The following is an 18,239-nucleotide window of genomic DNA, read 5'->3' on the forward strand; positions in this document are numbered from 1 at the left end:
CCACTAAAAATCCTGCAAGAGCTAGAGAAACATTCTGTTTTTCAACCTGAACAAGGAAGCCCCAGCAAGCTGGAGCATGCAAAAATTGCCAAAAAACTCAGTTTTGCTCCTCTCCACGGAAATCTTTAGTAAAAGGCGAAAGATTTATACGTTCTGAAGAGAAACCAGAGTATACATCGGGCAAGGGCTTCCTGGGTTCTTGGTGCTATGTTCTAGACATGCAAATGAGGCCACTAAAAATCCTGCAAGAGCCAGAGACAAACATTCTGTTTTTCAACCTGCAAGGAAGCCCCAGCAAGCTGGAGCATGCAAAAAAACTCAGTTTTGCTCCTCTCCACGGAAATCTTTAGTAAAAGGCGAAAGATTTATACGTTCTGAAGAGAAACCAGAGTATACATCGGGCAAGGGCTTCCTGGGTTCTTGGTATCATCTCCTCGGACCTCAATTGGCACAAGGAAACCACCTGGGAGGAGTAGGCTGTCCATGTTCTAGACATGCAAATGAGGCCACTAAAAAGCCTGCAAGAGCTAGAGAAGAACATTCTGTTTTTCAACCTGAACAAGGAAGCCCCAGCAAGCTGGAGCATGCAAAAATTGCCAAAAAACTCAGTTTTGCTCCTCTCCACGGAAATCTTTAGTAAAAGGCGAAAGATTTTACGTTCTGAAGAGAAACCAGAGTATACATCGGGCAAGGGCTTCCTGGGTTCTTGGTGCTATGTTCTAGACATGCAAATGAGGCCACTAAAAATCCTGCAAGAGCCAGAGACAAACATTCTGTTTTTCAACCTTAACAAGGAAGCCCCAGCAAGCTGGAGCATGCAAAAATTGCCAAAAAACTCAGTTTTGCTCCTCTCCACGGAAATCTTTAGTAAAAGGCGAAAGATTTATACGTTCTGAAGAGAAACCAGAGTATACATCGGGCAAGGGCTTCCTGGGTTCTTGGTGCCATCTCCTCGGACCTCAATTGGATCAAGGAACCACCTGGGAGGAGTAGGCTGTCCATGGTCTAGACATGCAAATGAGGCCACTAAAAATCCTGCAAGAGCTAGAAGAACATTCTGTTTTTCAACCTGAACAAGGAAGCCCCAGCAAGCTGGAGCATGCAAAAAAAAACTCAGTTTTGCTCCTCTCCACGGAAATCTTTAGTAAAAGGCGAAAGATTTATACGTTCTGAAGAGAAACCAGAGTATACATCGGGCAAGGGCTTCCTGGGTTCTTGGTGCCATCTCCTCGGACCTCAATTGGATCAAGGAGACCACCTGGGAGGAGTAGGCTGTCCATGTTCTAGACATGCAAATGAGGCCACTAAAAATCCTGCAAGAGCTAGAGAAACATTCTGTTTTTCAACCTGAACAAGGAAGCCCCAGCAAGCTGGAGCATGCAAAAATTGCCAAAAAACTCAGTTTTGCTCCTCTCCACGGAAATCTTTAGTAAAAGGCGAAAGATTTATACGTTCTGAAGAGAAACCAGAGTATACATCGGGCAAGGGCTTCCTGGGTTCTTGGTGCCATCTCCTCGGACCTCAATTGGCAAGGAGACCACCTGGAGGAGTAGGCTGTCCATGTCTAGACATGCAAATGAGGCCACTAAAAGCCTGCAAGAGCTAGAGAAAACATTCTGTTTTTCAACCTGAACAAGGAAGCCCCAGCAAGCTGGAGCATGCAAAAATTGCCAAAAAACTCAGTTTTGCTCCTCTCCACGGAAATCTTTAGTAAAAGGCGAAAGATTTTACGTTCTGAAGAGAAACCAGAGTATACATCGGGCAAGGGCTTCCTGGGTTCTTGGTGCCATCTCCTCGGACCTCAATTGGACAAGGAGACCACCTGGGAGGAGTAGGCTGTCCATGTCTAGACATGCAAATGAGGCCACTAAAAAGCCTGCAAGAGCTAGAAGAACATTCTGTTTTTCAACCTGAACAAGGAAGCCCCAGCAAGCTGGAGCATGCAAAAATTGCCAAAAAACTCAGTTTTGCTCCTCTCCACGGAAATCTTTAGTAAAAGGCGAAAGATTTTACGTTCTGAAGAGAAACCAGAGTATACATCGGGCAAGGGCTTCCTGGGTTCTTGGTGCTATGTTCTAGACATGCAAATGAGGCCACTAAAAATCCTGCAAGAGCCAGAGACAAACATTCTGTTTTTCAACCTTAACAAGGAAGCCCCAGCAAGCTGGAGCATGCAAAAATTGCCAAAAAACTCAGTTTTGCTCCTCTCCACGGAAATCTTTAGTAAAAGGCGAAAGATTTATACGTTCTGAAGAGAAACCAGAGTATACATCGGGCAAGGGCTTCCTGGGTTCTTGGTGCCATCTCCTCGGACCTCAATTGGATCAAGGAGACCACCTGGGAGGAGTAGGCTGTCCATGGTCTAGACATGCAAATGAGGCCACTAAAAATCCTGCAAGAGCTAGAGAAGAACATTCTGTTTTTCAACCTGAACAAGGAAGCCCCAGCAAGCTGGAGCATGCAAAAAAACTCAGTTTTGCTCCTCTCCACGGAAATCTTTAGTAAAAGGCGAAAGATTTATACGTTCTGAAGAGAAACCAGAGTATACATCGGGCAAGGGCTTCCTGGGTTCTTGGTCATCTCCTCGGACCTCAATTGGATCAAGGAACCACCTGGGAGGAGTAGGCTGTCCATGTCTAGACATGCAAATGAGGCCACTAAAAAGCCTGCAAGAGCTAGAGAAGAACATTCTGTTTTTCAACCTGAACAAGGAAGCCCAGCAAGCTGGAGCATGCAAAAATTGCCAAAAAACTCAGTTTTGCTCCTCTCCACGGAAATCTTTAGTAAAAGGCGAAAGATTTTACGTTCTGAAGAGAAACCAGAGTATACATCGGGCAAGGGCTTCCTGGGTTCTTGGTGCTATGTTCTAAACATGCAAATGAGGCCACTAAAAAGCCTGCAAGAGATAGAGAAGAACATTCTGTTTTTCAACCTGAACAAGGAAGCACCAGCAAGCTGGAGCATGGAAAAATTGCCAAAAAACTCAGTTTTGCTCCTCTCCACGGAAATCTTTAGTAAAAGGCAAAAGATTTATACGTTCTGAAGAGAAACCAGAGTATACATCGGGCAAGGGCTTCCTGGGTTCTTGGTGCCATCTCCTCGGACCTCAATTGGCACAAGGAGACCACCTGGAGGAGTAGGCTGTCCATGTCTAGACATGCAAATGAGGCCACTAAAAATCCTGCAAGAGCTAGAGACAAACATTCTGTTTTTCAACCTGAACAAGGAAGCCCCAGCAAGCTGGAGCATGCAAAAATTGCCAAAAAACTCAGTTTTGCTCCTCTCCACGGAAATCTTTAGTAAAAGGCGAAAGATTTATACGTTCTGAAGAGAAACCAGAGTATACATCGGGCAAGGGCTTCCTGGGTTCTTGGTATCATCTCCTCGGACCTCAATTGGCACAAGGAAACCACCTGGGAGGAGTAGGCTGTCCATGTTCTAGACATGCAAATGAGGCCACTAAAAAGCCTGCAAGAGCTAGAGAAGAACATTCTGTTTTTCAACCTGAACAAGGAAGCCCCAGCAAGCTGGAGCATGCAAAAATTGCCAAAAAACTCAGTTTTGCTCCTCTCCACGGAAATCTTTAGTAAAAGGCGAAAGATTTATACGTTCTGAAGAGAAACCAGAGTATACATCGGGCAAGGGCTTCCTGGGTTCTTGGTGCTATGTTCTAGACATGCAAATGAGGCCACTAAAAATCCTGCAAGAGCCAGAGACAAACATTCTTTTTTCAACCTTAACAAGGAAGCCCCAGCAAGCTGGAGCATGCAAAAATTGCCAAAAAACTCAGTTTGCTCCTCTCCACGGAAATCTTTAGTAAAAGGCGAAAGATTTATGCGTTTTGAAGAGAAACCAGAGTATACATCGGGCAAGGGCTTCCTGGGTTCTTGGTGCCATCTCCTCGGACCTCAATTGGATCAAGGAGACCACCTGGGAGGAGTAGGCTGTCCATGGTCTAGACATGCAAATGAGGCCACTAAAAAGCCTGCAAGAGCTAGAGAAGAACATTCTGTTTTTCAACCTGAACAAGGAAGCCCCAGCAAGCTGGAGCATGCAAAAATTGCCAAAAAACTCAGTTTTGCTCCTCTCCACGGAAATCTTTAGTAAAAGGCGAAAGATTTATACGTTCTGAAGAGAAACCAGAGTATACATCGGGCAAGGGCTTCCTGGGTTCTTGGTGCCATCTCCTCGGACCTCAATTGGATCAAGGAGACCACCTGGGAGGAGTAGGCTGTCCATGGTCTAGACATGCAAATGAGGCCACTAAAAATCCTGCAAGAGCTAGAGAAGAACATTCTGTTTTTCAACCTGAACAAGGAAGCCCCAGCAAGCTGGAGCATGCAAAAAAAACTCAGTTTTGCTCCTCTCCACGGAAATCTTTAGTAAAAGGCGAAAGATTTATACGTTCTGAAGAGAAACCAGAGTATACACCGGGCAAGGGCTTCCTGGGTTCTTGGTGCCATCTCCTCGGACCTCAATTGGATCAAGGAGACCACCTGGGAGGAGTAGGCTGTCCATGGTCTAGACATGCAAATGAGGCCACTAAAAATCCTGCAAGAGCTAGAGAAGACATTCTGTTTTTCAACCTGAACAAGGAAGCCCCAGCAAGCTGGAGCATGCAAAAATTGCCAAAAAACTCAGTTTTGCTCCTCTCCACGGAAATCTTTAGTAAAAGGCGAAAGATTTATACGTTCTGAAGAGAAACCAGAGTATACATCGGGCAAGGGTTTCCTGGGTGGGTGCTATGTTCTAGACATGCAAATGAGGCCACTAAAAATCCTGCAAGAGCTAGAGAAAACATTCTGTTTTTCAACCTGAACAAGGAAGCCCAGCAAGCTGGAGCATGCAAAAATTGCCAAAAAACTCAGTTTTCCTCCTCTCCACGGAAATCTTTAGTAAAAGGCGAAAGATTTATACGTTCTGAAGAGAAACCAGAGTATACATCGGGCAAGGGCTTCCTGGGTTCTTGGTGCCATCTCCTCGGACCTCAATTGGCACAAGGAACCACCTGAGGAGTAGGCTGTCCATGTCTAGACATGCAAATGAGGCCACTAAAAAGCCTGCAAGAGATAGAGAAGAACATTCTGTTTTTCAACCTGAACAAGGAAGCCCCAGCAAGCTGGAGCATGCAAAAATTGCCAAAAAACTCAGTTTTGCTCCTCTCCACGGAAATCTTTAGTAAAAGGCGAAAGATTTTACGTTCTGAAGAGAAACCAGAGTATACATCGGGCAAGGGCTTCCTGGGTTCTTGGGCTATGTTCTAGACATGCAAATGAGGCCACTAAAAATCCTGCAAGAGCCAGAGAAAACATTCTGTTTTTCAACCTGAACAAGGAAGCCCCAGCAAGCTGGAGCATGCAAAAATTGCCAAAAAACTCAGTTTTGCTCCTCTCCACGGAAATCTTTAGTAAAAGGCGAAAGATTTATACGTTCTGAAGAGAAACCAGAGTATACATCGGGCAAGGGCTTCCTGGGGTCATCTCCTCGGACCTCAATTGGATCAAGGACACCACCTGGGAGGAGTAGGCTGTCCATGGTCTAGACATGCAAATGAGGCCACTAAAAATCCTGCAAGAGCTAGAGAAGAACATTCTGTTTTTCAACCTGAACAAGGAAGCCCCAGCAAGCTGGAGCATGCAAAAATTGCCAAAAAACTCAGTTTTGCTCCTCTCCACGGAAATCTTTAGTAAAAGGCGAAAGATTTATACGTTCTGAAGAGAAACCAGAGTATACATCGGGCAAGGGCTTCCTGGGTTCTTGGTGCCATCTCCTCGGACCTCAATTGGATCAAGGAGACCACCTGGGGAGTAGGCTGTCCATGGTCTAGACATGCAAATGAGGCCACTAAAAAGCCTGCAAGAGATAGAGAAGAACATTCTGTTTTTCAACCTGAACAAGGAAGCCCCAGCAAGCTGGAGCATGCAAAAATTGCCAAAAAAACTCAGTTTTGCTCCTCTCCACGGAAATCTTTAGTAAAAGGCGAAAGATTTATACGTTCTGAAGAGAAACCAGAGTATACATCGGGCAAGGGCATCCTGGGTTTTTGGTGCCATCTCCTCGGACCTCAATTGGATCAAGAAGACCACCTGGGAGGAGTAGGCTGTCCATGGTCTAGACATGCAAATGAGGCCACTAAAAATCCTGCAAGAGCTAGAGAAAACATTCTGTTTTTCAACCTGAACAAGGAAGCCCCAGCAAGCTGGAGCATGCAAAAATTGCCAAAAAACTCAGTTTTGCTCCTCTCCACGGAAATCTTTAGTAAAAGGCGAAAGATTTTACGTTCTGAAGAGAAACCAGAGTATACATCGGGCAAGGGCTTCCTGGGTTCTTGGTGCCATCTCCTCGGACCTCAATTGGATCAAGGAGACCACCTGGGAGGAGTAGGCTGTCCATGGTCTAGACATGCAAATGAGGCCACTAAAAATCCTGCAAGAGCTAGAGAGAACATTCTGTTTTTCAACCTGAACAAGGAAGCCCCAGCAAGCTGGAGCATGCAAAAATTGCCAAAAAACTCAGTTTTGCTCCTCTCCACGGAAATCTTTAGTAAAAGGCGAAAGATTTATACGTTCTGAAGAGAAACCAGAGTATACATCGGGCAAGGGCTTCCTGGGTTCTTGGTGCCATCTCCTCGGACCTCAATTGGATCAAGGAGACCACCTGGGAGGAGTAGGCTGTCCATGGTCTAGACATGCAAATGAGGCCACTAAAAATCCTGCAAGAGCTAGAGAAGAACATTCTGTTTTTCAACCTGAACAAGGAAGCCCCAGCAAGCTGGAGCATGCAAAAATTGCCAAAAACTCAGTTTTGCTCCTCTCCACGGAAATCTTTAGTAAAAGGCGAAAGATTTACGTTCTGAAGAGAAACCAGAGTATACATCGGGCAAGGGCTTCCTGGGTTCTTGGTGCCATCTCCTCGGACCTCAATTGGATCAAGGAGACCACCGGAGGAGTAGGCTGTCCATGTCTAGACATGCAAATGAGGCCACTAAAAATCCTGCAAGAGCTAGAGACAAACATTCTGTTTTTCAACCTGAACAAGGAAGCCCCAGCAAGCTGGAGCATGCAAAAATTGCCAAAAAACTCAGTTTTGCTCCTCTCCACGGAAATCTTTAGTAAAAGGCGAAAGATTTATACGTTCTGAAGAGAAACCAGAGTATACATCGGGCAAGGGTCCTGGGTTCTTGGTGCCATCTCCTCGGACCTCAATTGGATCAAGGAGACCACCTGAGGAGTAGGCTGTCCATGGTCTAGACATGCAAATGAGGCCACTAAAAATCCTGCAAGAGAGAGAAAACATTCTGTTTTTCAACCTAACAAGGAAGCCCCAGCAAGCTGGAGCATGCAAAAATTGCCAAAAAACTCAGTTTTGCTCCTCTCCACGGAAATCTTTAGTAAAAGGCGAAAGATTTATACGTTCTGAAGAGAAACCAGAGTATACATCGGGCAAGGGCTTCCTGGGTTCTTGGTGCCATCTCCTCGGACCTCAATTGGATCAAGGAGACCACCGGAGGAGTAGGCTGTCCATGGTCTAGACATGCAAATGAGGCCACTAAAAATCCTGCAAGAGCTAGAGAAGAACATTCTGTTTTTCAACCTGAACAAGGAAGCCCCAGCAAGCTGGAGCATGCAAAATTGCCAAAAACTCAGTTTTGCTCCTCTCCACGGAAATCTTTAGTAAAAGGCGAAAGATTTATACGTTCTGAAGAGAAACCAGAGTATACATCGGGCAAGGGCTTCCTGGGTTCTTGGTGCCATCTCTGGACCTCAATTGGATCAAGGAAACCACCTGGGAGGAGTAGGCTGTCCATGGTCTAGACATGCAAATGAGGCCACTAAAAATCCTGCAAGAGCTAGAGACAAACATTCTGTTTTTCAACCTGAACAAGGAAGCCCCAGCAAGCTGGAGCATGCAAAAAAACTCAGTTTTGCTCCTCTCCACGGAAATCTTTAGTAAAAGGCGAAAGATTTATACGTTCTGAAGAGAAACCAGAGTATACATCGGGCAAGGGCTTCCTGGGTTCTTGGTGCCATCTCCTCGGACCTCAATTGGATCAAGGAGACCACCTGGAGGAGTAGGCTGTCCATGTCTAGACATGCAAATGAGCCACTAAAAATCCTGCAAGAGCTAGAGAAGAACATTCTGTTTTTCAACCTGAACAAGGAAGCCCCAGCAAGCTGGAGCATGCAAAAATTGCCAAAAACTCAGTTTTGCTCCTCTCCACGGAAATCTTTAGTAAAAGGCGAAAGATTTTACGTTCTGAAGAGAAACCAGAGTATACATCGGGCAAGGGCTTCCTGGGTTCTTGGTGCCATCTCCTCGGACCTCAATTGGATCAAGGAGACCACCTGGAGGAGTAGGCTGTCCATGGTCTAGACATGCAAATGCCACTAAAAATCCTGCAAGAGCTAGAGAAAACATTCTGTTTTTCAACCTGAACAAGGAAGCCCCAGCAAGCTGGAGCATGCAAAAATTGCCAAAAAACTCAGTTTTGCTCCTCTCCACGGAAATCTTTAGTAAAAGGCGAAAGATTTATACGTTCTGAAGAGAAACCAGAGTATACATCGGGCAAGGGCTTCCTGGGTTCTTGGTGCCATCTCCTCGGACCTCAATTGGATCAAGGAGACCACCTGGGAGGAGTAGGCTGTCCATGTCTAGACATGCAAATGAGGCCACTAAAAAGCCTGCAAGAGCTAGAGAAGAACATTCTGTTTTTCAACCTGAACAAGGAAGCCCCAGCAAGCTGGAGCATGCAAAAATTGCCAAAAAACTCAGTTTTGCTCCTCTCCACGGAAATCTTTAGTAAAAGGCGAAAGATTTATACGTTCTGAAGAGAAACCAGAGTATACATCGGGCAAGGGCTTCCTGGGTTCTTGGTGCCATCTCCTCGGACCTCAATTGGATCAAGGAGACCACCTGGAGGAGTAGGCTGTCCATGTCTAGACATGCAAATGAGGCCACTAAAAAGCCTGCAAGAGCTAGAAGAACATTCTGTTTTTCAACCTGAACAAGGAAGCCCCAGCAAGCTGGAGCATGCAAAAATTGCCAAAAAACTCAGTTTTGCTCCTCTCCACGGAAATCTTTAGTAAAAGGCGAAAGATTTATACGTTCTGAAGAGAAACCAGAGTATACATCGGGCAAGGGCTTCCTGGGTTCTTGGTGCTATGTTCTAGACATGCAAATGAGGCCACTAAAAATCCTGCAAGAGCAGAGCAAACATTCTGTTTTTCAACCTAACAAGGAAGCCCCAGCAAGCTGGAGCATGCAAAAATTGCCAAAAAACTCAGTTTTGCTCCTCTCCACGGAAATCTTTAGTAAAAGGCGAAAGATTTATACGTTCTGAAGAGAAACCAGAGTATACATCGGGCAAGGGCTTCCTGGGTTCTTGGTCATCTCCTCGGACCTCAATTGGCACAAGGAAACCACCTGGGAGGAGTAGGCTGTCCATGTTCTAGACATGCAAATGAGGCCACTAAAAAGCCTGCAAGAGCTAGAGAAGAACATTCTGTTTTTCAACCTGAACAAGGAAGCCCCAGCAAGCTGGAGCATGCAAAAATTGCCAAAAAACTCAGTTTTGCTCCTCTCCACGGAAATCTTTAGTAAAAGGCGAAAGATTTTTACGTTCTGAAGAGAAACCAGAGTATACATCGGGCAAGGGCTTCCTGGGTTCTTTGTGCTATGTTCTAGACATGCAAATGAGGCCACTAAAAATCCTGCAAGAGCCAGAGACAAACATTCTGTTTTTCAACCTAACAAGGAAGCCCCAGCAAGCTGGAGCATGCAAAAATTGCCAAAAAACTCAGTTTTGCTCCTCTCCACGGAAATCTTTAGTAAAAGGCGAAAGATTTATACGTTCTGAAGAGAAACCAGAGTATACATCGGGCAAGGGCTTCCTGGGGCCATCTCCTCGGACCTCAATTGGATCAAGGACACCACCTGGGAGGAGTAGGCTGTCCATGTCTAGACATGCAAATGAGGCCACTAAAAATCCTGCAAGAGCTAGAGAAGAACATTCTGTTTTTCAACCTGAACAAGGAAGCCCCAGCAGCTGGAGCATGCAAAAATTGCCAAAAAACTCAGTTTTGCTCCTCTCCACGGAAATCTTTAGTAAAAGGCGAAAGATTTATACGTTCTGAAGAGAAACCAGAGTATACATCGGGCAAGGGCTTCCTGGGTTCTTGGTGCCATCTCCTCGGACCTCAATTGGATCAAGGAGACCACCTGGGAGGAGTAGGCTGTCCATGTTCTAGACATGCAAATGAGGCCACTAAAAAGCCTGCAAGAGCTAGAGAAGAACATTCTGTTTTTCAACCTGAACAAGGAAGCCCCAGCAAGCTGGAGCATGCAAAAATTGCCAAAAAACTCAGTTTTGCTCCTCTCCACGGAAATCTTTAGTAAAAGGCGAAAGATTTATACGTTCTGAAGAGAAACCAGAGTATACATCGGGCAAGGGCTTCCTGGGTTCTTGGTGCCATCTCCTCGGACCTCAATTGGATCAAGGAGACCACCTGGAGGAGTAGGCTGTCCATGGTCTAGACATGCAAATGAGGCCACTAAAAATCCTGCAAGAGCTAGAGAAGAACATTCTGTTTTTCAACCTGAACAAGGAAGCCCCAGCAAGCTGGAGCATGCAAAAATTGCCAAAAAACTCAGTTTTGCTCCTCTCCACGGAAATCTTTAGTAAAAGGCGAAAGATTTATACGTTCTGAAGAGAAACCAGAGTATACATCGGGCAAGGGCTTCCTGGGTTCTTGGTGCCATCTCCTCGGACCTCAATTGGATCAAGGAGACCACCTGGGAGGAGTAGGCTGTCCATGGTCTAGACATGCAAATGAGGCCACTAAAAATCCTGCAAGAGCTAGAGAAGAACATTCTGTTTTTCAACCTGAACAAGGAAGCCCCAGCAAGCTGGAGCATGCAAAAATTGCCAAAAAACTCAGTTTTGCTCCTCTCCACGGAAATCTTTAGTAAAAGGCGAAAGATTTATACGTTCTGAAGAGAAACCAGAGTATACATCGGGCAAGGGCTTCCTGGGTTCTTGGTGCCATCTCCTCGGACCTCAATTGGATCAAGGAGACCACCTGGGAGGAGTAGGCTGTCCATGGTCTAGACATGCAAATGAGGCCACTAAAATCCTGCAAGAGCTAGAGAAGAACATTCTGTTTTTCAACCTGAACAAGGAAGCCCCAGCAAGCTGGAGCATGCAAAAATTGCCAAAAAACTCAGTTTTGCTCCTCTCCACGGAAATCTTTAGTAAAAGGCGAAAGATTTATACGTTCTGAAGAGAAACCAGAGTATACATCGGGCAAGGGCTTCCTGGGTTCTTGGTGCCATCTCCTCGGACCTCAATTGGATCAAGGAGACCACCTGGGAGGAGTAGGCTGTCCATGTCTAGACATGCAAATGAGGCCACTAAAAAGCCTGCAAGAGCTAGAGAAGAACATTCTGTTTTTCAACCTGAACAAGGAAGCCCCAGCAAGCTGGAGCATGCAAAAATTGCCAAAAAACTCAGTTTTGCTCCTCTCCACGGAAATCTTTAGTAAAAGGCGAAAGATTTATACGTTCTGAAGAGAAACCAGAGTATACATCGGGCAAGGGCTTCCTGGGTTCTTGGTGCCATCTCCTCGGACCTCAATTGGATCAAGGAGACCACCTGGGAGGAGTAGGCTGTCCATGGTCTAGACATGCAAATGAGGCCACTAAAAAGCCTGCAAGAGCTAGAGAAGAACATTCTGTTTTTCAACCTGAACAAGGAAGCCCCAGCAAGCTGGAGCATGCAAAAATTGCCAAAAAACTCAGTTTTGCTCCTCTCCACGGAAATCTTTAGTAAAAGGCGAAAGATTTATACGTTCTGAAGAGAAACCAGAGTATACATCGGGCAAGGGCTTCCTGGGTTCTTGGTGCCATCTCCTCGGACCTCAATTGGATCAAGGAGACCACCTGGAGGAGTAGGCTGTCCATGTTCTAGACATGCAAATGAGGCCACTAAAAAGCCTGCAAGAGATAGAGAAGAACATTCTGTTTTTCAACCTGAACAAGGAAGCCCCAGCAAGCTGGAGCATGCAAAAATTGCCAAAAAACTCAGTTTTGCTCCTCTCCACGGAAATCTTTAGTAAAAGGCGAAAGATTTATACGTTCTGAAGAGAAACCAGAGTATACATCGGGCAAGGGCTTCCTGGGTTCTTGGTGCCATCTCCTCGGACCTCAATTGGATCAAGGAGACCACCTGGAGGAGTAGGCTGTCCATGTTCTAGACATGCAAATGAGGCCACTAAAAAGCCTGCAAGAGAAGAACATTCTGTTTTTCAACCTGAACAAGGAAGCCCCAGCAAGCTGGAGCATGCAAAAATTGCCAAAAAACTCAGTTTTGCTCCTCTCCACGGAAATCTTTAGTAAAAGGCGAAAGATTTATACGTTCTGAAGAGAAACCAGAGTATACATCGGGCAAGGGCTTCCTGGGTTCTTGGTGCTAGGTTCTAAACATGCAAATGAGGCCACTAAAAATCCTGCAAGAGATAGAGAAGAACATTCTGTTTTTCAACCTGAACAAGGAAGCCCCAGCAAGCTGGAGCATGCAAAAATTGCCAAAAAACTCAGTTTTGCTCCTCTCCACGGAAATCTTTAGTAAAAGGCGAAAGATTTATACGTTCTGAAGAGAAACCAGAGTATACATCGGGCAAGGGCTTCCTGGGTTCTTGGTGCCATCTCCTCGGACCTCAATTGGATCAAGGAGACCACCTGGGAGGAGTAGGCTGTCCATGTCTAGACATGCAAATGAGGCCACTAAAAATCCTGCAAGAGCAGAGAAAACATTCTGTTTTTCAACCTGAACAAGGAAGCCCCAGCAAGCTGGAGCATGCAAAATTGCCAAAAAACTCAGTTTTGCTCCTCTCCACGGAAATCTTTAGTAAAAGGCGAAAGATTTATACGTTCTGAAGAGAAACCAGAGTATACATCGGGCAAGGGCTTCCTGGGTTCTTGGTCATCTCCTCGGACCTCAATTGGACAAGGAACCACCTGGGAGGAGTAGGCTGTCCATGTTCTAGACATGCAAATGAGGCCACTAAAAATCCTGCAAGAGCTAGAGAAGAACATTCTGTTTTTCAACCTGAACAAGGAAGCCCCAGCAAGCTGGAGCATGCAAAAATTGCCAAAAAACTCAGTTTTGCTCCTCTCCACGGAAATCTTTAGTAAAAGGCGAAAGATTTATACGTTCTGAAGAGAAACCAGAGTATACATCGGGCAAGGGCTTCCTGGGTTCTTGGTGCTATGTTCTAGACATGCAAATGAGGCCACTAAAAATCCTGCAAGAGCAGAGACAACATTTGTTTTTCAACCTGAACAAGGAAGCCCCAGCAAGCTGGAGCATGCAAAAATTGCCAAAAAACTCAGTTTTGCTCCTCTCCACGGAAATCTTTAGTAAAAGGCGAAAGATTTATACGTTCTGAAGAGAAACCAGAGTATACATCGGGCAAGGGCTTCCTGGGTTCTTGGTGCCATCTCCTCGGACCTCAATTGGATCAAGGAGACCACCTGGGAGGAGTAGGCTGTCCATGTCTAGACATGCAAATGAGGCCACTAAAAATCCTGCAAGAGCTAGAGAAGAACATTCTGTTTTTCAACCTGAACAAGGAAGCCCCAGCAAGCTGGAGCATGCAAAAATTGCCAAAAAACTCAGTTTTGCTCCTCTCCACGGAAATCTTTAGTAAAAGGCGAAAGATTTATACGTTCTGAAGAGAAACCAGAGTATACATCGGGCAAGGGCTTCCTGGGTTCTTGGTGCCATCTCCTCGGACCTCAATTGGATCAAGGAGAACCTGGGAGGAGTAGGCTGTCCATGGTCTAGACATGCAAATGAGGCCACTAAAAATCCTGCAAGAGCTAGAGAAGAACATTCTGTTTTTCAACCTGAACAAGGAAGCCCCAGCAAGCTGGAGCATGCAAAAATTGCCAAAAAACTCAGTTTTGCTCCTCTCCACGGAAATCTTTAGTAAAAGGCGAAAGATTTATACGTTCTGAAGAGAAACCAGAGTATACATCGGGCAAGGGCTTCCTGGGTTCTTGGTGCCATCTCCTCGGACCTCAATTGGATCAAGGAGACCACCTGGGAGGAGTAGGCTGTCCATGGTCTAGACATGCAAATGAGGCCACTAAAAATCCTGCAAGAGAGAGAAGAACATTCTGTTTTTCAACCTGAACAAGGAAGCCCCAGCAAGCTGGAGCATGCAAAAATTGAAAAAACTCAGTTTTGCTCCTCTCCACGGAAATCTTTAGTAAAAGGCGAAAGATTTATACGTTCTGAAGAGAAACCAGAGTATACATCGGGCAAGGGCTTCCTGGGTTCTTGGTGCCATCTCCTCGGACCTCAATTGGATCAAGGAGACCACCTGGGAGGAGTAGGCTGTCCATGGTCTAGACATGCAAATGAGGCCACTAAAAATCCTGCAAGAGCTAGAGAAGAACATTCTGTTTTTCAACCTGAACAAGGAAGCCCCAGCAAGCTGGAGCATGCAAAAAAAAAAACTCAGTTTTGCTCCTCTCCACGGAAATCTTTAGTAAAAGGCGAAAGATTTATACGTTCTGAAGAGAAACCAGAGTATACATCGGGCAAGGGCTTCCTGGGTTCTTGGTGCCATCTCCTCGGACCTCAATTGGATCAAGGAGACCACCTGGGAGGAGTAGGCTGTCCATGGTCTAGACATGCAAATGAGGCCACTAAAAATCCTGCAAGAGCTAGAGAAAACATTCTGTTTTTCAACCTGAACAAGGAAGCCCCAGCAAGCTGGAGCATGCAAAAATTGCCAAAAAACTCAGTTTTGCTCCTCTCCACGGAAATCTTTAGTAAAAGGCGAAAGATTTATACGTTCTGAAGAGAAACCAGAGTATACATCGGGCAAGGGCTTCCTGGGTTCTTGGTGCCATCTCCTCGGACCTCAATTGGATCAAGGAGACCACCTGGGAGGAGTAGGCTGTCCATGGTCTAGACATGCAAATGAGGCCACTAAAAATCCTGCAAGAGCTAGAGAGAACATTCTGTTTTTCAACCTGAACAAGGAAGCCCCAGCAAGCTGGAGCATGCAAAAATTGCCAAAAAACTCAGTTTTGCTCCTCTCCACGGAAATCTTTAGTAAAAGGCGAAAGATTTATACGTTCTGAAGAGAAACCAGAGTATACATGGGCAAGGGCTTCCTGGGTTCTTGGTGCCATCTCCTCGGACCTCAATTGGATCAAGGAGACCACCTGGGAGGAGTAGGCTGTCCATGTCTAGACATGCAAATGAGGCCACTAAAAAGCCTGCAAGAGCTAGAGAAGAACATTCTGTTTTTCAACCTGAACAAGGAAGCCCCAGCAAGCTGGAGCATGCAAAAATTGCCAAAAAACTCAGTTTTGCTCCTCTCCACGGAAATCTTTAGTAAAAGGCGAAAGATTTATACGTTCTGAAGAGAAACCAGAGTATACATCGGGCAAGGGCTCCTGGGTTCTTGGTGCTATGTTCTAGACATGCAAATGAGGCCACTAAAAATCCTGCAAGAGCCAGAGACAAACATTCTGTTTTTCAACCTAACAAGGAAGCCCCAGCAAGCTGGAGCATGCAAAAATTGCCAAAAAACTCAGTTTTGCTCCTCTCCACGGAAATCTTTAGTAAAAGGCGAAAGATTTATACGTTCTGAAGAGAAACCAGAGTATACATCGGGCAAGGGCTTCCTGGGTTCTTGGTGCTATGTTCTAGACATGCAAATGAGCCACTAAAAATCCTGCAAGAGCCAGAGACAAACATTCTGTTTTTCAACCTAACAAGGAAGCCCCAGCAAGCTGGAGCATGCAAAAATTGCCAAAAAACTCAGTTTTGCTCCTCTCCACGGAAATCTTTAGTAAAAGGCGAAAGATTTATACGTTCTGAAGAGAAACCAGAGTATACATCGGGCAAGGGCTTCCTGGGTTCTTGGTGCCATCTCCTCGGACCTCAATTGGATCAAGGAGACCACCGGAGGAGTAGGCTGTCCATGGTCTAGACATGCAAATGAGGCCACTAAAAATCCTGCAAGAGCAGAGACAACATTCTGTTTTTCAACCTAACAAGGAAGCCCCAGCAAGCTGGAGCATGCAAAAATTGCCAAAAAACTCAGTTTTGCTCCTCTCCACGGAAATCTTTAGTAAAAGGCGAAAGATTTATACGTTCTGAAGAGAAACCAGAGTATACAGGGCAAGGGCTTCCTGGGTTCTTGGTGCCATCTCCTCGGACCTCAATTGGATCAAGGAGACCACCTGGGAGGAGTAGGCTGTCCATGGTCTAGACATGCAAATGAGGCCACTAAAATCCTGCAAGAGCTAGAGAAGAACATTCTGTTTTTCAACCTGAACAAGGAAGCCCCAGCAAGCTGGAGCATGCAAAATTGCCAAAAAACTCAGTTTTGCTCCTCTCCACGGAAATCTTTAGTAAAAGGCGAAAGATTTATACGTTCTGAAGAGAAACCAGAGTATACATCGGGCAAGGGCTTCCTGGGTTCTGGTGCCATCTCCTCGGACCTCAATTGGATCAAGGAGACCTGGAGGAGTAGGCTGTCCATGGTCTAGACATGCAAATGAGGCCACTAAAAATCCTGCAAGAGTAGAGAAGAACATTCTGTTTTTCAACCTGAACAAAACCCCAGCAAGCTGGAGCATTGCAAAAAACTCAGTTTTGCTCCTCTCCACGGAAATCTTTAGTAAAGGCGAAAGATTTATACGTTCTGAAGAGAAACCAGAGTATACATCGGCAAGGGCTTCCTGGGTTCTTGGTGCCATCTCTCGGACCTCAATTGGATCAAGGAGACACCTGGGAGGAGTAGGCTGTCCATGGTCTAGACATGCAAATGAGGCCACTAAAAATCCTGCAAGAGCAGAGACAAACATTCTGTTTTTCAACCTAACAAGGAAGCCCCAGCAAGCTGGAGCATGCAAAATTGCCAAAAAACCAGTTTTGCTCCTCTCCACGGAAATCTTTAGAAAGGCGAAAGATTTATACGTTCTGAAGAGAAACCAGAGTATACATCGGGCAAGGGCTTCCTGGGTTCTTGGTGCCATCTCCTCGGACCTCAATTGGATCAAGGAGACCACCTGGGAGGAGTAGGCTGTCCATGGTCTAGACATGCAAATGAGGCCACTAAAAATCCTGCAAGAGCTAGAGAAGAACATTCTGTTTTTCAACCTGAACAAGGAAGCCCCAGCAAGCTGGAGCATGCAAAAATTGCCAAAAAACTCAGTTTTGCTCCTCTCCACGGAAATCTTTAGTAAAAGGCGAAAGATTTATACGTTCTGAAGAGAAACCAGAGTATACATCGGGCAAGGGCTTCCTGGGTTCTTGGTGCCATCTCCTCGGACCTCAATTGGATCAAGGAGACCACCTGGGAGGAGTAGGCTGTCCATGGTCTAGACATGCAAATGAGGCCACTAAAAATCCTGCAAGAGCTAGAGAAGAACATTCTGTTTTTCAACCTGAACAAGGAAGCCCCAGCAAGCTGGAGCATGCAAAAAAAAAACTCAGTTTTGCTCCTCTCCACGGAAATCTTTAGTAAAAGGCGAAAGATTTATACGTTCTGAAGAGAAACCAGAGTATACATCGGGCAAGGGCTTCCTGGGTTCTTGGTGCCATCTCCTCGGACCTCAATTGGATCAAGGAGACCACCTGGGAGGAGTAGGCTGTCCATGGTCTAGACATGCAAATGAGGCCACTAAAAAGCCTGCAAGAGCAGAGAGAACATTCTGTTTTTCAACCTGAACAAGGAAGCCCCAGCAAGCTGGAGCATGCAAAAATTGCCAAAAAACTCAGTTTTGCTCCTCTCCACGGAAATCTTTAGTAAAAGGCGAAAGATTTATACGTTCTGAAGAGAAACCAGAGTACATCGGGCAAGGGCTTCCTGGGTTCTTGGTGCCATCTCCTCGGACCTCAATTGGATCAAGGAGACCACCTGGGAGGAGTAGGCTGTCCATGGTCTAGACATGCAAATGAGGCCACTAAAAATCCTGCAAGAGCTAGAGAAGAACATTCTGTTTTTCAACCTGAACAAGGAAGCCCCAGCAAGCTGGAGCATGCAAAAATTGCCAAAAAACTCAGTTTGCTCCTCTCCACGGAAATCTTTAGTAAAAGGCGAAAGATTTATACGTTCTGAAGAGAAACCAGAGTATACATCGGGCAAGGGCTTCCTGGGTTCTTGGTGCTATGTTCTAGACATGCAAATGAGGCCACTAAAAATCCTGCAAGA

General features: G+C 45.7%; 60 non-coding genes and 7 pseudogenes across 60 annotated transcripts; all 67 read right to left on the minus strand.

Annotated features, from left to right (window-relative positions):
* Nucleotides 1-57: 57 nt before the first annotated feature.
* On the minus strand, nucleotides 58-173 carry LOC122937465. The gene has a single exon (XR_006389848.1). It is a non-coding gene; the product is annotated as a U5 spliceosomal RNA (small nuclear RNA).
* A 114-nt stretch (nucleotides 174-287) lies between these two features.
* Nucleotides 288-394, minus strand: LOC122936872 (annotated as a pseudogene).
* Nucleotides 395-565: 171 nt separating this feature from the next.
* Nucleotides 566-680, minus strand: LOC122936723. Its single transcript, XR_006389238.1, has one exon. It is a non-coding gene; the product is annotated as a U5 spliceosomal RNA (small nuclear RNA).
* Nucleotides 681-796: 116 nt separating this feature from the next.
* Nucleotides 797-912, minus strand: LOC122937467. The gene has a single exon (XR_006389850.1). It is a non-coding gene; the product is annotated as a U5 spliceosomal RNA (small nuclear RNA).
* Nucleotides 913-1,080: 168 nt separating this feature from the next.
* Nucleotides 1,081-1,189, minus strand: LOC122936822 (annotated as a pseudogene).
* Nucleotides 1,190-1,358: 169 nt separating this feature from the next.
* LOC122937468 lies at nucleotides 1,359-1,474 on the minus strand. The gene has a single exon (XR_006389851.1). It is a non-coding gene; the product is annotated as a U5 spliceosomal RNA (small nuclear RNA).
* Nucleotides 1,475-1,639: 165 nt separating this feature from the next.
* On the minus strand, nucleotides 1,640-1,754 carry LOC122936724. Its single transcript, XR_006389239.1, has one exon. It is a non-coding gene; the product is annotated as a U5 spliceosomal RNA (small nuclear RNA).
* Nucleotides 1,755-1,921: 167 nt separating this feature from the next.
* Nucleotides 1,922-2,036, minus strand: LOC122936725. Its single transcript, XR_006389240.1, has one exon. It is a non-coding gene; the product is annotated as a U5 spliceosomal RNA (small nuclear RNA).
* A 116-nt stretch (nucleotides 2,037-2,152) lies between these two features.
* Nucleotides 2,153-2,268, minus strand: LOC122937469. The gene has a single exon (XR_006389852.1). It is a non-coding gene; the product is annotated as a U5 spliceosomal RNA (small nuclear RNA).
* Nucleotides 2,269-2,439: 171 nt separating this feature from the next.
* On the minus strand, nucleotides 2,440-2,546 carry LOC122936873 (annotated as a pseudogene).
* Nucleotides 2,547-2,712: 166 nt separating this feature from the next.
* Nucleotides 2,713-2,827, minus strand: LOC122936831. Its single transcript, XR_006389335.1, has one exon. It is a non-coding gene; the product is annotated as a U5 spliceosomal RNA (small nuclear RNA).
* Nucleotides 2,828-2,943: 116 nt separating this feature from the next.
* Nucleotides 2,944-3,059, minus strand: LOC122936617. Its single transcript, XR_006389137.1, has one exon. It is a non-coding gene; the product is annotated as a U5 spliceosomal RNA (small nuclear RNA).
* Nucleotides 3,060-3,228: 169 nt separating this feature from the next.
* On the minus strand, nucleotides 3,229-3,344 carry LOC122937470. Its single transcript, XR_006389853.1, has one exon. It is a non-coding gene; the product is annotated as a U5 spliceosomal RNA (small nuclear RNA).
* Nucleotides 3,345-3,515: 171 nt separating this feature from the next.
* On the minus strand, nucleotides 3,516-3,631 carry LOC122937471. The gene has a single exon (XR_006389854.1). It is a non-coding gene; the product is annotated as a U5 spliceosomal RNA (small nuclear RNA).
* A 115-nt stretch (nucleotides 3,632-3,746) lies between these two features.
* On the minus strand, nucleotides 3,747-3,861 carry LOC122936671. The gene has a single exon (XR_006389188.1). It is a non-coding gene; the product is annotated as a U5 spliceosomal RNA (small nuclear RNA).
* A 171-nt stretch (nucleotides 3,862-4,032) lies between these two features.
* On the minus strand, nucleotides 4,033-4,148 carry LOC122937472. The gene has a single exon (XR_006389855.1). It is a non-coding gene; the product is annotated as a U5 spliceosomal RNA (small nuclear RNA).
* Nucleotides 4,149-4,319: 171 nt separating this feature from the next.
* LOC122936850 lies at nucleotides 4,320-4,427 on the minus strand (annotated as a pseudogene).
* A 170-nt stretch (nucleotides 4,428-4,597) lies between these two features.
* On the minus strand, nucleotides 4,598-4,713 carry LOC122937473. The gene has a single exon (XR_006389856.1). It is a non-coding gene; the product is annotated as a U5 spliceosomal RNA (small nuclear RNA).
* A 111-nt stretch (nucleotides 4,714-4,824) lies between these two features.
* LOC122936765 lies at nucleotides 4,825-4,940 on the minus strand. The gene has a single exon (XR_006389278.1). It is a non-coding gene; the product is annotated as a U5 spliceosomal RNA (small nuclear RNA).
* Nucleotides 4,941-5,107: 167 nt separating this feature from the next.
* Nucleotides 5,108-5,222, minus strand: LOC122936727. Its single transcript, XR_006389242.1, has one exon. It is a non-coding gene; the product is annotated as a U5 spliceosomal RNA (small nuclear RNA).
* A 114-nt stretch (nucleotides 5,223-5,336) lies between these two features.
* On the minus strand, nucleotides 5,337-5,452 carry LOC122937474. The gene has a single exon (XR_006389857.1). It is a non-coding gene; the product is annotated as a U5 spliceosomal RNA (small nuclear RNA).
* A 163-nt stretch (nucleotides 5,453-5,615) lies between these two features.
* On the minus strand, nucleotides 5,616-5,731 carry LOC122937475. Its single transcript, XR_006389858.1, has one exon. It is a non-coding gene; the product is annotated as a U5 spliceosomal RNA (small nuclear RNA).
* Nucleotides 5,732-5,900: 169 nt separating this feature from the next.
* Nucleotides 5,901-6,017, minus strand: LOC122936596. The gene has a single exon (XR_006389117.1). It is a non-coding gene; the product is annotated as a U5 spliceosomal RNA (small nuclear RNA).
* A 170-nt stretch (nucleotides 6,018-6,187) lies between these two features.
* Nucleotides 6,188-6,302, minus strand: LOC122936728. The gene has a single exon (XR_006389243.1). It is a non-coding gene; the product is annotated as a U5 spliceosomal RNA (small nuclear RNA).
* A 170-nt stretch (nucleotides 6,303-6,472) lies between these two features.
* LOC122937476 lies at nucleotides 6,473-6,588 on the minus strand. The gene has a single exon (XR_006389859.1). It is a non-coding gene; the product is annotated as a U5 spliceosomal RNA (small nuclear RNA).
* Nucleotides 6,589-6,759: 171 nt separating this feature from the next.
* LOC122936798 lies at nucleotides 6,760-6,872 on the minus strand. The gene has a single exon (XR_006389309.1). It is a non-coding gene; the product is annotated as a U5 spliceosomal RNA (small nuclear RNA).
* Nucleotides 6,873-7,040: 168 nt separating this feature from the next.
* Nucleotides 7,041-7,156, minus strand: LOC122937478. The gene has a single exon (XR_006389860.1). It is a non-coding gene; the product is annotated as a U5 spliceosomal RNA (small nuclear RNA).
* Nucleotides 7,157-7,319: 163 nt separating this feature from the next.
* LOC122937479 lies at nucleotides 7,320-7,435 on the minus strand. Its single transcript, XR_006389861.1, has one exon. It is a non-coding gene; the product is annotated as a U5 spliceosomal RNA (small nuclear RNA).
* A 169-nt stretch (nucleotides 7,436-7,604) lies between these two features.
* LOC122936747 lies at nucleotides 7,605-7,718 on the minus strand. The gene has a single exon (XR_006389261.1). It is a non-coding gene; the product is annotated as a U5 spliceosomal RNA (small nuclear RNA).
* A 169-nt stretch (nucleotides 7,719-7,887) lies between these two features.
* Nucleotides 7,888-7,994, minus strand: LOC122936876 (annotated as a pseudogene).
* Nucleotides 7,995-8,162: 168 nt separating this feature from the next.
* On the minus strand, nucleotides 8,163-8,276 carry LOC122936775. The gene has a single exon (XR_006389287.1). It is a non-coding gene; the product is annotated as a U5 spliceosomal RNA (small nuclear RNA).
* A 166-nt stretch (nucleotides 8,277-8,442) lies between these two features.
* Nucleotides 8,443-8,558, minus strand: LOC122937480. The gene has a single exon (XR_006389862.1). It is a non-coding gene; the product is annotated as a U5 spliceosomal RNA (small nuclear RNA).
* A 170-nt stretch (nucleotides 8,559-8,728) lies between these two features.
* LOC122937481 lies at nucleotides 8,729-8,844 on the minus strand. Its single transcript, XR_006389863.1, has one exon. It is a non-coding gene; the product is annotated as a U5 spliceosomal RNA (small nuclear RNA).
* Nucleotides 8,845-9,011: 167 nt separating this feature from the next.
* Nucleotides 9,012-9,127, minus strand: LOC122937482. Its single transcript, XR_006389864.1, has one exon. It is a non-coding gene; the product is annotated as a U5 spliceosomal RNA (small nuclear RNA).
* Nucleotides 9,128-9,240: 113 nt separating this feature from the next.
* Nucleotides 9,241-9,356, minus strand: LOC122937483. The gene has a single exon (XR_006389865.1). It is a non-coding gene; the product is annotated as a U5 spliceosomal RNA (small nuclear RNA).
* A 169-nt stretch (nucleotides 9,357-9,525) lies between these two features.
* LOC122936525 lies at nucleotides 9,526-9,641 on the minus strand. Its single transcript, XR_006389048.1, has one exon. It is a non-coding gene; the product is annotated as a U5 spliceosomal RNA (small nuclear RNA).
* A 115-nt stretch (nucleotides 9,642-9,756) lies between these two features.
* On the minus strand, nucleotides 9,757-9,872 carry LOC122937484. Its single transcript, XR_006389866.1, has one exon. It is a non-coding gene; the product is annotated as a U5 spliceosomal RNA (small nuclear RNA).
* Nucleotides 9,873-10,034: 162 nt separating this feature from the next.
* Nucleotides 10,035-10,149, minus strand: LOC122936620. Its single transcript, XR_006389140.1, has one exon. It is a non-coding gene; the product is annotated as a U5 spliceosomal RNA (small nuclear RNA).
* A 171-nt stretch (nucleotides 10,150-10,320) lies between these two features.
* On the minus strand, nucleotides 10,321-10,436 carry LOC122937485. Its single transcript, XR_006389867.1, has one exon. It is a non-coding gene; the product is annotated as a U5 spliceosomal RNA (small nuclear RNA).
* A 170-nt stretch (nucleotides 10,437-10,606) lies between these two features.
* On the minus strand, nucleotides 10,607-10,722 carry LOC122937486. The gene has a single exon (XR_006389868.1). It is a non-coding gene; the product is annotated as a U5 spliceosomal RNA (small nuclear RNA).
* Nucleotides 10,723-10,893: 171 nt separating this feature from the next.
* Nucleotides 10,894-11,009, minus strand: LOC122937488. Its single transcript, XR_006389869.1, has one exon. It is a non-coding gene; the product is annotated as a U5 spliceosomal RNA (small nuclear RNA).
* A 170-nt stretch (nucleotides 11,010-11,179) lies between these two features.
* LOC122937490 lies at nucleotides 11,180-11,295 on the minus strand. The gene has a single exon (XR_006389871.1). It is a non-coding gene; the product is annotated as a U5 spliceosomal RNA (small nuclear RNA).
* A 170-nt stretch (nucleotides 11,296-11,465) lies between these two features.
* Nucleotides 11,466-11,581, minus strand: LOC122937491. The gene has a single exon (XR_006389872.1). It is a non-coding gene; the product is annotated as a U5 spliceosomal RNA (small nuclear RNA).
* A 171-nt stretch (nucleotides 11,582-11,752) lies between these two features.
* Nucleotides 11,753-11,868, minus strand: LOC122937492. Its single transcript, XR_006389873.1, has one exon. It is a non-coding gene; the product is annotated as a U5 spliceosomal RNA (small nuclear RNA).
* Nucleotides 11,869-12,038: 170 nt separating this feature from the next.
* Nucleotides 12,039-12,154, minus strand: LOC122937493. Its single transcript, XR_006389874.1, has one exon. It is a non-coding gene; the product is annotated as a U5 spliceosomal RNA (small nuclear RNA).
* Nucleotides 12,155-12,318: 164 nt separating this feature from the next.
* On the minus strand, nucleotides 12,319-12,434 carry LOC122937494. The gene has a single exon (XR_006389875.1). It is a non-coding gene; the product is annotated as a U5 spliceosomal RNA (small nuclear RNA).
* A 116-nt stretch (nucleotides 12,435-12,550) lies between these two features.
* Nucleotides 12,551-12,666, minus strand: LOC122937495. The gene has a single exon (XR_006389876.1). It is a non-coding gene; the product is annotated as a U5 spliceosomal RNA (small nuclear RNA).
* Nucleotides 12,667-12,834: 168 nt separating this feature from the next.
* On the minus strand, nucleotides 12,835-12,949 carry LOC122936690. Its single transcript, XR_006389207.1, has one exon. It is a non-coding gene; the product is annotated as a U5 spliceosomal RNA (small nuclear RNA).
* Nucleotides 12,950-13,116: 167 nt separating this feature from the next.
* LOC122937496 lies at nucleotides 13,117-13,232 on the minus strand. Its single transcript, XR_006389877.1, has one exon. It is a non-coding gene; the product is annotated as a U5 spliceosomal RNA (small nuclear RNA).
* Nucleotides 13,233-13,345: 113 nt separating this feature from the next.
* On the minus strand, nucleotides 13,346-13,461 carry LOC122937497. Its single transcript, XR_006389878.1, has one exon. It is a non-coding gene; the product is annotated as a U5 spliceosomal RNA (small nuclear RNA).
* A 170-nt stretch (nucleotides 13,462-13,631) lies between these two features.
* On the minus strand, nucleotides 13,632-13,747 carry LOC122937498. Its single transcript, XR_006389879.1, has one exon. It is a non-coding gene; the product is annotated as a U5 spliceosomal RNA (small nuclear RNA).
* Nucleotides 13,748-13,916: 169 nt separating this feature from the next.
* On the minus strand, nucleotides 13,917-14,032 carry LOC122937499. Its single transcript, XR_006389880.1, has one exon. It is a non-coding gene; the product is annotated as a U5 spliceosomal RNA (small nuclear RNA).
* Nucleotides 14,033-14,201: 169 nt separating this feature from the next.
* Nucleotides 14,202-14,315, minus strand: LOC122936608. Its single transcript, XR_006389129.1, has one exon. It is a non-coding gene; the product is annotated as a U5 spliceosomal RNA (small nuclear RNA).
* Nucleotides 14,316-14,486: 171 nt separating this feature from the next.
* Nucleotides 14,487-14,597, minus strand: LOC122936788. Its single transcript, XR_006389299.1, has one exon. It is a non-coding gene; the product is annotated as a U5 spliceosomal RNA (small nuclear RNA).
* Nucleotides 14,598-14,767: 170 nt separating this feature from the next.
* LOC122937501 lies at nucleotides 14,768-14,883 on the minus strand. Its single transcript, XR_006389882.1, has one exon. It is a non-coding gene; the product is annotated as a U5 spliceosomal RNA (small nuclear RNA).
* Nucleotides 14,884-15,053: 170 nt separating this feature from the next.
* Nucleotides 15,054-15,169, minus strand: LOC122937502. The gene has a single exon (XR_006389883.1). It is a non-coding gene; the product is annotated as a U5 spliceosomal RNA (small nuclear RNA).
* Nucleotides 15,170-15,338: 169 nt separating this feature from the next.
* Nucleotides 15,339-15,454, minus strand: LOC122937504. The gene has a single exon (XR_006389884.1). It is a non-coding gene; the product is annotated as a U5 spliceosomal RNA (small nuclear RNA).
* Nucleotides 15,455-15,568: 114 nt separating this feature from the next.
* LOC122937505 lies at nucleotides 15,569-15,684 on the minus strand. The gene has a single exon (XR_006389885.1). It is a non-coding gene; the product is annotated as a U5 spliceosomal RNA (small nuclear RNA).
* Nucleotides 15,685-15,798: 114 nt separating this feature from the next.
* LOC122937506 lies at nucleotides 15,799-15,914 on the minus strand. The gene has a single exon (XR_006389886.1). It is a non-coding gene; the product is annotated as a U5 spliceosomal RNA (small nuclear RNA).
* Nucleotides 15,915-16,080: 166 nt separating this feature from the next.
* Nucleotides 16,081-16,196, minus strand: LOC122937507. Its single transcript, XR_006389887.1, has one exon. It is a non-coding gene; the product is annotated as a U5 spliceosomal RNA (small nuclear RNA).
* Nucleotides 16,197-16,364: 168 nt separating this feature from the next.
* LOC122936692 lies at nucleotides 16,365-16,479 on the minus strand. The gene has a single exon (XR_006389209.1). It is a non-coding gene; the product is annotated as a U5 spliceosomal RNA (small nuclear RNA).
* A 163-nt stretch (nucleotides 16,480-16,642) lies between these two features.
* LOC122936983 lies at nucleotides 16,643-16,747 on the minus strand (annotated as a pseudogene).
* Nucleotides 16,748-16,913: 166 nt separating this feature from the next.
* Nucleotides 16,914-17,025, minus strand: LOC122936981. The gene has a single exon (XR_006389426.1). It is a non-coding gene; the product is annotated as a U5 spliceosomal RNA (small nuclear RNA).
* A 171-nt stretch (nucleotides 17,026-17,196) lies between these two features.
* LOC122937508 lies at nucleotides 17,197-17,312 on the minus strand. Its single transcript, XR_006389888.1, has one exon. It is a non-coding gene; the product is annotated as a U5 spliceosomal RNA (small nuclear RNA).
* A 171-nt stretch (nucleotides 17,313-17,483) lies between these two features.
* On the minus strand, nucleotides 17,484-17,593 carry LOC122936804 (annotated as a pseudogene).
* Nucleotides 17,594-17,762: 169 nt separating this feature from the next.
* Nucleotides 17,763-17,878, minus strand: LOC122936487. Its single transcript, XR_006389010.1, has one exon. It is a non-coding gene; the product is annotated as a U5 spliceosomal RNA (small nuclear RNA).
* A 169-nt stretch (nucleotides 17,879-18,047) lies between these two features.
* On the minus strand, nucleotides 18,048-18,162 carry LOC122936663. The gene has a single exon (XR_006389181.1). It is a non-coding gene; the product is annotated as a U5 spliceosomal RNA (small nuclear RNA).
* Nucleotides 18,163-18,239: the final 77 nt, after the last annotated feature.

The sequence above is a fragment of the Bufo gargarizans genome, chromosome 4, assembly GCF_014858855.1.
Source record: "Bufo gargarizans isolate SCDJY-AF-19 chromosome 4, ASM1485885v1, whole genome shotgun sequence".
Taxonomy (NCBI): Eukaryota; Metazoa; Chordata; class Amphibia; order Anura; family Bufonidae; genus Bufo; species Bufo gargarizans.